This window comes from Gossypium raimondii, chromosome 5 (assembly GCF_025698545.1).
Source record: "Gossypium raimondii isolate GPD5lz chromosome 5, ASM2569854v1, whole genome shotgun sequence".
Taxonomy (NCBI): domain Eukaryota; kingdom Viridiplantae; phylum Streptophyta; class Magnoliopsida; order Malvales; family Malvaceae; genus Gossypium; species Gossypium raimondii.
In genome coordinates, this window is record NC_068569.1 from 6,967,137 (window position 1) to 6,976,522 (window position 9,386).

The 9,386-nt window shown below is 29.5% G+C and overlaps 1 long non-coding RNA gene across 1 annotated transcript; it reads left to right on the forward strand.

The window, feature by feature from the left end:
* The first annotated feature begins 4,888 nt into the window (after window positions 1–4,888).
* LOC105769645 (uncharacterized) lies at window positions 4,889–9,154 on the forward strand. Its single transcript, XR_001126060.2, has 3 exons — window positions 4,889–5,240; window positions 7,790–7,855; window positions 8,845–9,154. It is a non-coding gene; the product is annotated as an uncharacterized LOC105769645 (long non-coding RNA).
* The last annotated feature ends 232 nt before the right edge of the window (window positions 9,155–9,386 follow it).

Sequence of the window (9,386 nt, forward strand, 5' to 3'; positions counted from 1 at the left end):
TACATTTGGAAGTTAAGTTCAGAAATATCCAAGGGGAGGTTAATAGAGTTGCGGGTTGCATCGCGAAGGCAGATGGTGGCATGATGGATCAATTGGTTATTTTGGAGGAAACCCCTAGATATGTAAGAGAATTTTTGGAGGATGACATTCGACAATCGTTGCTGGTCACAAATAGAGCACATTAACTGCTCACGTTATCTTATATTTGTTATTTAAGCTTATATTTACCAAAAAAAAAATTCCAATTATGCTAAATTTAATAAATTATAAATTTATATATGATAAAATTGTATTTTGACTTTAAAATAAAAAATATATGTTTAATTCTTAAAAAAAGGATGAAATCATAAATTGATATCGATAAATTTATATTTTGACCTCTCAAAAATATATAGGTTAATTATGGCCCCTCCTGAAATTTTTCTAGATTCTCCTTACTTATCATCTAAAACTAATGAAAAGTAATGAAAAATAATTTTGTATTAATATATATTTTTGTAAATTTTGAATTAATCTATTATATTTTATCATATTAATAAAGAATATTGATTTTATTAATATATATTTAAAGGTTAATTTCATTGACCTAGAATAAATAGTCAAACATTTTTAATTTATTTAAAATTTATATGCATGATTTAAATGTTTTTAATTTTATAGTAATATAAATTATATTTTCTCTATTTAAAAACCTGTATTAGCAAATATTTGTAAAAAGAAGAAGAAGAAGAAGAAGAAGGAGGAGGAAAGATTCTCTTATAACAAAATTTAAAGTCTAAGCAGAGATTTAATTGGAAAAAGAAACATTACTTTAAATATTTGTCCTAACTACCATGTTATAGTTCCTTATTGGTGTGCACATGTAGTTCTTTAAAGTGTCAACTGACTAAACAAGCTTAAATAAAACACTAAGACATCCTTAAAAAAGGATAAGTTATTCCCACATGATCCCTTTTTTTTTTTTCTTTTTTTTCTTTTTTCTGCTTTACAGCCTTGGAGATGATGATGGGAGGAGCTTACACAAATATATCAATTAATTTTCCTAATTCCAGAGACGGGCCAATTTAACAAGTGTTTATATAGTTAAAGTTAAAAAAAGGGGGGGGTAAATTTACTTGTATCCAATCGCATCTAAATGAAAAAAAATATCTTAAACTTGGTTGAATTTCTTAAATAAAAGAGTAAATTATAAAAATAGTCAATTTTGTTTGTTTTAGATTATATTTTAGTCACTTATGTTTGAAATGTTATGTTTTAGTCACTTACGTTATTGTTTTGTTACAAAATGGTCACTCTACCGTTAAGCTCCGTTACCTCCCTAACAGCGATCCTACGTGGCAATCCAAATGGGTTTTAAATGCCAACTTAAATGTCCTACGTGGCAGTCCAAATTAAATTTATTTAATTAAAAACCTATTTTCATCTCAGCAACTGCACATCTAAGTTAGCATTTAAAACTTATTTGGATTGTTACGTAGGACTGCCGTTAGGAAGGTACGGTAAAGTGACCACTTCGTAATAAAACCATAATGTAAGTTTTCAAACACAAGTGACTAAAATATAATCCGAGTCAAACAAAAGTGACTCTAAATAAGATTGGTTGTAACTACCCGATACTCACGGGTGTGGGAAAGTGTATTTTTGAGACTCCATTTTCATAAATTGGACTCGTAAATATTTATTAAAAATGTAATTAGGTTTTGGTTAGGTGAATTTGCATGAATTAAGAGTAATTAGGTAAAAAGACTAAATTGCATAAAGGGTAAAAGTTAAATTATAGATTAAAGAATAATTAAAAGGACTAAATAAGCAATTAAGCCTTTATTCCTACAAGCGGGTGGTAGTGATTGCATGTGTAAAAATAATATACATATGTATATATTAATAAAATATGTATTACTTAATTTTTAAGTAAATATATATAATATAATAATAAAGTAAATATAATAAAATAAACAAGTAAATGAAACAAATAAAAGAAAACAAACGAAACAGAAGGAAAAAGAAAGAAAAGGAAAGAAAAGGGAAAGACCAAAGTTAGGGGTTTCAAAGTTTCAAGCTTAATTGGTTAGTCAATTTAGTCTTTTTTTTCTTGTAATTTTATATTTTGAAATTCGGTATTAAATACTACCCAACTCATGTCAAAATTTTAGAATTTTTTAGTTTTTAAGTGTTGTCTATGTTGAATAATTTTAGTATTAGGGACTAAATTGATAGATTTTAAGTTAGAAATGAAAAAGGATTGAATTGTAAAATAAATTGTAAATTTTGAGTAATAGGGACTAAATTGTGAAAATTTTGAAATTTAGGGATTTAAGTGAAAATAGGAGTTAGTTTAAAGTGAAATTTGTGTGAAAATATAGAATTAATTGTAAAAGAAATAAAGTTAGTCTCGATTTAGGGACTAAATTAAAAATTAGGCAAATATTGAGTAAAAATTTAAAATATGCAATATGAAATTGAATTGTGTTGTGTTGTATTGATGAATTTTATTGTTTTAATTTCATAGCTAACGTCGTACCGGAACCTTCGACTAAAAAGGAAAAAGATAAAGTCGACGAGGAATAGTTGGAATTTTCGGTTTGTATTTCTATAATCCGAATCTAGTTATTAATTGTTGTATTCTGATTTAATTCTTATGGTAAGTGGTTGAGGTGAGTATTTGACATTTTGGTATTGAATTAAATTAAAGTTGATGGAAATTTATTGAATTGTTATATATATATTATGATTGTATTGATTATTTGAATTGAATTGAATTCACATGTATATGTGATTATATGAAAAATTTATATTGGATATTGGTTGTTTTTGAAATGTGAAATTAAACCCTATTAACTGTATTGGGCTAAATCGGATATAGATGACATGCCATAGGATTGGAAGAGTTCAGAGATTTCTTTGACTTCGAGTCGATGAGACATTGGGTGTCAATTTACTACTTCGGATTAATTCGATGATGCACTGCATGCCAATTTACTTCGGTTTAGCCGATGAGACACTGTGTGTCAATTTATTACTTCAAATTATCCGATGAGGCACTGGATGCCAAACTGGTGTGTTTTGGTTGGATCCGTGTATCCGTCCAAGTCATGTTAATAGGGGTAAATAAATAATAAAGTTTTATAATTGATATTGAAATGACATTGTAATGACCTGATAGTCATGGGTATTGGAAAGTGTATTTTTAGGTCTCCGTTTTCATAAAACGGATTCGTAAATATTTATTAAAAATATTTACGAAGTTAGTTGTGTGGTTAATTAGGTTTTGGTTAGGTGAATTTGTATGAATTAAGAGTAATGAGGTATAAGGACTAAATTGCATAAAGTGTGAAAGTTGAATTATAAATTAAAAATAAAAGGACTAAAGAAGTAATTAATCTTTATTTCAACAAGTGTATGGTAATAATAATTACATGTGTAAAATAATATACATATACATATTAATAAAATATGTATTACTTAATATTTAAATATATATATTATTATAATAATAACTAAAAGAATAAACAAAATAAACGAAAGAAAAAGAAACAAAAATAATTAAAACGAAACAGAGGGAAAAAGAGAGAAGAAAAGGAGAAAGCTAGGTTTTCAAAGTTCAAAGCTAAATTGGTTAGTCAATTTAGTTCTCTTTTTTTAATTTTTTTTGGTGTTTTAGATACTACCCAACTTATGTCAAAATTTTAGAAATTATTGAGTTTTTAAATGTTGTCTATGTTGAATAATCAGAGTTTAGAGACTAAATTGATAGATTTTAAGTTAGAAATGAAAATGATTGAATTGCGAATAAATTATAAATTTTGAGTATTATGGACTAAATTATAAAATTTTTGAAATTTAGGGATTTAAGTGAAATTAGAGAGTTAAATCTAGTTTAAGGTGGGAATTGAATGAAAATTTAGAACTAATTGTGTAGAAATAAAGTTAGTCTCAGTTTAAGGACTAAATTGGAATTTAGGCAAATGTTGAATAAAAATTGAAATATTCAATGTGAAATTGAATTGTATTGTGTTGATGAATTTTAATTGTTTTAATTCCATAGCTAATGTTGTGTCTGAAACCTCGATTAAGAAGGGAAAAGATAAAGTCAACGAGGAATAGCTCAGGGATTCTAATTATTAATTCTTGTATTTTGATTTAATGTTTATGGTAAGTAATTGACGTGAGCATATGACATTTTGATATTGAACTAAATTGAATTCATTGTACATGTGATTATATGGAAAATTGATATTTGATATTGATTGTTATTGAATTGTGAAATTGAAACCCTATTAACTGTATCGAGCTGAGTCGGATATAGATGGCATGCCATAGGATTGGAAGAGTTCAGAGATTCTTTGACTATGAGTCAATGAGACATTGGGTGTCAATCTATTATTTCAGATTAATTCGATGAGGCACTGGGTGCCAATTTATTTCGGTTTAGCCGATGAGTCACTGGGTGTCAACTTATTATTTTGAATTATTCGATGAGGTACTGAGTACCAAACTGGTGTGTTTTGGTTGGATCCGTGTATCCGTCCGAGTCTGAGTCGTGTTAATAGGGGTAATTAAATGAAATGATACTATGATTGGTATTGGAAAGCATTGAATGTGAAATCAAAATGAGACACGTTGATTGTGTATCATATTGTGAAAAGCTATTTGAGATAGCAAATGATAAGAACTGAATATGTTATGAACTAATTAATTGAATGGTTATTGTTATTGTATGATTAAATGTGCATGTTATATTAATTTTGCTTTTAAACATTTGGATTATAGAAATACCTGTAACAGCCCGATTTTGGGCCTAGTCGGAACAGTGGTTTCGGGACCACAAATCTGACAAGGAAAAAATTTATTTTTCTTATATTTTTATGGTCTACGATTTCACGGAATTATTTTGTAAAAATTTTGTTCGAAAATTTCGACGTTTGGGCACTCAATTTAGTCAAAAGGACTAAATTGTAAAAAGTGCAAAAGTTGAGTTCTACAAGTTAGAGGTGTCTAATTATTATGAAATTTTAAATTGGAGGTCCTTAAATGGTAATTAGACCATTGGTTATTTATGGACAAAAATAGACATGGTTAGTAAGTAAGCTATTTAAGGGCATTTTGGTAAAATGCCTTAATTAATGAATAAAGACAAAATAACATGAAATAAATTATCATCTTCTTCAATTCTTTTCTTCATGGCCGTATGTAGCAAGGGAACACCATGGCTAGGGTTTGTTCATCTTACAAGCTTCATGGTAAGTCCGTTCTAGCCCCGTTTTTCTTGTTCTTTGTATTTTTCGCATCCCGATAACTTGCTTAAGCTATCTCTACCATTAATTCGAGCTAGAATTTATGTCTGAAAAATTACCCATAGATGAAAAGTGTGAATTTTGATGTTTCATGATAGAATATGAAGCTTAGAATTATGTTAAGCAACTTTTGCTAAGCGATTTTGAGTGAAAACGAGTAAAACGACATAATCGATAAAAATACTAAATGTTCATAAGTAAGTGTTAGAGTTGGAATTTGATGTTTCTATAGAAGGGAAAAATGTTCAACATGTCATAATACATAAGAATAAGGGATGAAGTTTAATTTACGAGCTTTGGGGCAAAAGTGTAAATATGTAAAAGTTTAGGGGCAAAATTATAATTTTACCAAAGTTTGAGTCAAGGACTGTTTTGATAAATGTGAGTACTAAATAAGTCAAATGTGTTATTATAGATCAAGAAAGAAGTGGAATCGACCTTGACCGGAGAAAAGGAAAGATTAAAGACTAAATTGCTAAATTTTTATATTATTGCATCAAAGTAAGTTACGTGTAAATAATAGTTATATTTTTATAAATTGTGAATTATATTTGATATGTGAATTAATATTGAATGTGGAAGGAAAATTGTTCATGAATTATTCAAGTGATAAAGTGTTTAAAATAAAGTGTTAAGTGTAAATTCCCGGTTGAACTTAGGAATAGAAGTGGATACAAGTGACATGTCACTAGAGATCGATGTTACTGATGTTACGGTGAGTCCCGGTGCTGGGTGATCTAGCATGTGTTGCGAGACACGACGACTTGTGTGAGCGGGCCCGTGGACATTTCCGTGTTATTGATCAGTGGTAGCTTCGGCTACGTATCAGTGGTAGCTTCGGCTACGTATCAGTGGTAGCTTCGGCTACGTATCAGTGGTAGCTTCGGCTACGTATCAGTGGTAACCGGCTACATATCGGTGGTAACCGACTACGTATCGCTGGTAACCGGCTACGTATCGATGGTAACCGGCTACATATCGATGTGGCACTTATGTGCTAATTCTCTACGTATCTATGTATATTCCGAGTGTTCAACGGGAAATTGACTAAGTGTAATTGAATAATGAATATAGGTGTGGAACTGAATTGAATATCGACTTAGAAATGGAAAAGTAAATTTTGAATTGAATTGTGATTGAAAGTGAAAAAGTGAAATTATGAAAGAGTACATTTAGCAACAAAACAGTTTAGACAGCAACAGTTGTGTGACTTTGAAAATCACCAAAATGGTGGAAATTTAATTAGAGGCTGAATAATATATGAAATTGAAGCTTAATGAGTCTATTTTCACATAAAAGAAATAGAAAAAGCAAAAGAGTTATATATTTTGAGATATTTGAAGTTTAATTAGACAGAGTCAGAATGAGTTTGGAATCCCCTGTTTTGACTTTGGAAAATTGTAAAAAATTGTACAAAAATAATTATGGGATAAAGTTTATATGTTTAGAATTATCAGTGAATCTATTTTTATGAGAAACAAACGGAAACTATATCCGAATTCTGTACAGTGAGATAATTAATTTTTAGTGAAGAGAGGTCAGAACTGTCAAACAGTGAAACAGGGGAAACTTTAAAGAATAAACTGTACTATTTGGCTAAACCAAAAATTATGAAAATTTTATGGTAAGAATATATGTGAATCTAGTTTTGGATAAAATTTACGGATCTTAATTTGGAGTTCTGTAGCTCCGGGTAAAAATAATTTAGTGACTATGACTCGAATAGACAGCTTTGAATATACATGTTAGTGAATAGAGAAATTATAGTTAATGTTGTTTAAATGTGATATACACATAAAGGATGTGGAATGGAGAGGAGGAGGAGGACAATAAAATGTAGGAAATAATTGTGTATAATGGTCATATGCCCGATTATAATCGGTAAATGTTAAATTGAATGGTAAATACGTATTGGTACCGAAGGAACTATTGCGGTTTTGAAAAGCAATTGACCAAATGTATAAGAAATTTAGTCTTGATATATATATATGATAATAATGATATATGGATGATTATATCATTGAGTTGCATTGATTAATTCGGTTTATGTCATGGAAATGTCAAGAACATTTGTCTTTGATATGTGATGATCATGGTTTAAGCTCATATGGGAAAATAAAGTTTCATAGTATGAGAGTGTGGTATTGAAATATATATATTGGATTGAGAAATTAATTTGAATTGTGAACACGAAATATTGTGAATTGAATAAAATGGAAATGGAGCTTTGAATTACATAAGTAAGTATCGGGTCTCGTAGGCCCTATTTGTTATGAATATAATATTTTGAGGATATGTTATAAAGAATTATAAAAGCATGTTAAAAATTTGAAGAGTTTAAATTTGAATGAAATTTTGTAACTCAGTTTAATACGTTTACATGTGTAAGTGTTCTAGTAATGCCTCATACCCTATTCCGGAGTTGAATACGGGTAAGGGGTGTTACAATACCACTGAGTTTATACTCAGCGTATGATTTTGTTTTTCGTGCACAGGTTAGGTACTTAAGTGTGATCGCCGATTCAGCATCCATCAACGATCCCGATCTCAAACGTGGTGATGTATATTTCTTTTGTGTCGGCATGTACCTAGGGTGTCTAAATGTTAACTATTTTGTGGTTTAGTTATAAACAATATTATAATTTTAATGTTGGTTGATATATATAAGCATGTGTTTGTGTTTGAAGTTTTAATATGGTATGTCAAATTAATGTTTAAGTGTTCATGATTTAGGTAAAATTTTGATTGAAATTGGTATGTTTATAATATGGATTAAATGATGTTTAAATTAATATATTTTGATAATATAATTGTGGTACCTATGAGGATACAATGGTTAGACATTTAGGTTGATTATTTTGACATGTTTTGAAGGTATTTGATTGTGCTTTGAATTGGTTGAATGAATGATTTTTGAGTTGCTTGGTGTCTAAGATTGTAGGGATTGGTAAACTTGTTGTTTAAGGTTCATTTTGAGTCCACACGGCCAGATACACGGGCGTGTGACTGGATCGTGTGAGACACACGGCTAATACATTGGCGTGTGGTTTGGCCATGTATCCCCTGTAACTTTAAAATTTTAAAACAGAATGCTCAAATATTTTCACATTGGCAGAGACACGGGCATGTGTTTCAGCCGTGTGTGGCATACGGCCTAGCACACGAGCGTGTGACTTTGCCGTGTGAACCCTGTACCTTAATATTGTAAGTCAGTATGCTCACACGGCCTAGCACACGGACGTGTGGCTTGGCCGTGTGACATAAGTCAGTGAGCACCCAATTTTAGACACGGTTTAAGGCATGAATTGAGTATTGCATGACTAATGCCATTGTACGAATAAATATGGTTTGATATGTGAATAACCATTTATATAGCAATTGTGTGAATTAGGATATTGTTTAAATAAAAAAAATTATAGTCATGATACTAGACATTAATATGTCCTTATAATTTTAATTGTGCTTATTATACTGTTTTGTCTTTAAATATTTGGATTATAGAAATACCATTGAGTTTTACTCAGTGTACGATTTTGTTTTTCGTGTGCAGATTAGGTACAGTGATTTTGACGAGTTGTAATTGAGGTTGTGAGCATCTATCTCACTACATCTCCAAGTGCCAAGAGGGTTTGTTTCAAAAGTTTGAATAGAATGGCATGTACTTAGGAAGATCAAATGTGTTCCAAGTAGTAAGGACAAAAATATAAGTTATGAAAACTTAATTTTTTTAATGTTCAAATATATTAGTGATTAGCCAAAATCACTTTGGCACCAAAATGTAATATTTGTATATCAAGTTTCTTGGATCGAATCGGATAGAGGGTTGTTAGTATAAATATGAAATATAGGTATATATTTTTAAGGTTGTTTTGCTTTTCATTTTTATGATATATTTATTGGTCCAAGGTTTTAGTTTCTATAATACTTCAAAATTAAATATATAGTCGACATGCAGTACAAAATTCAAATAATATAATTAATAAACAATATGTTTTCATATTAACAATAATTTTAAATTAAAAAGAATAATTAATGATGCTTAAAGTTGGAGAAGTAAAAGTACTGATGAGTAAAATTTGTTTCGGTTTGAAA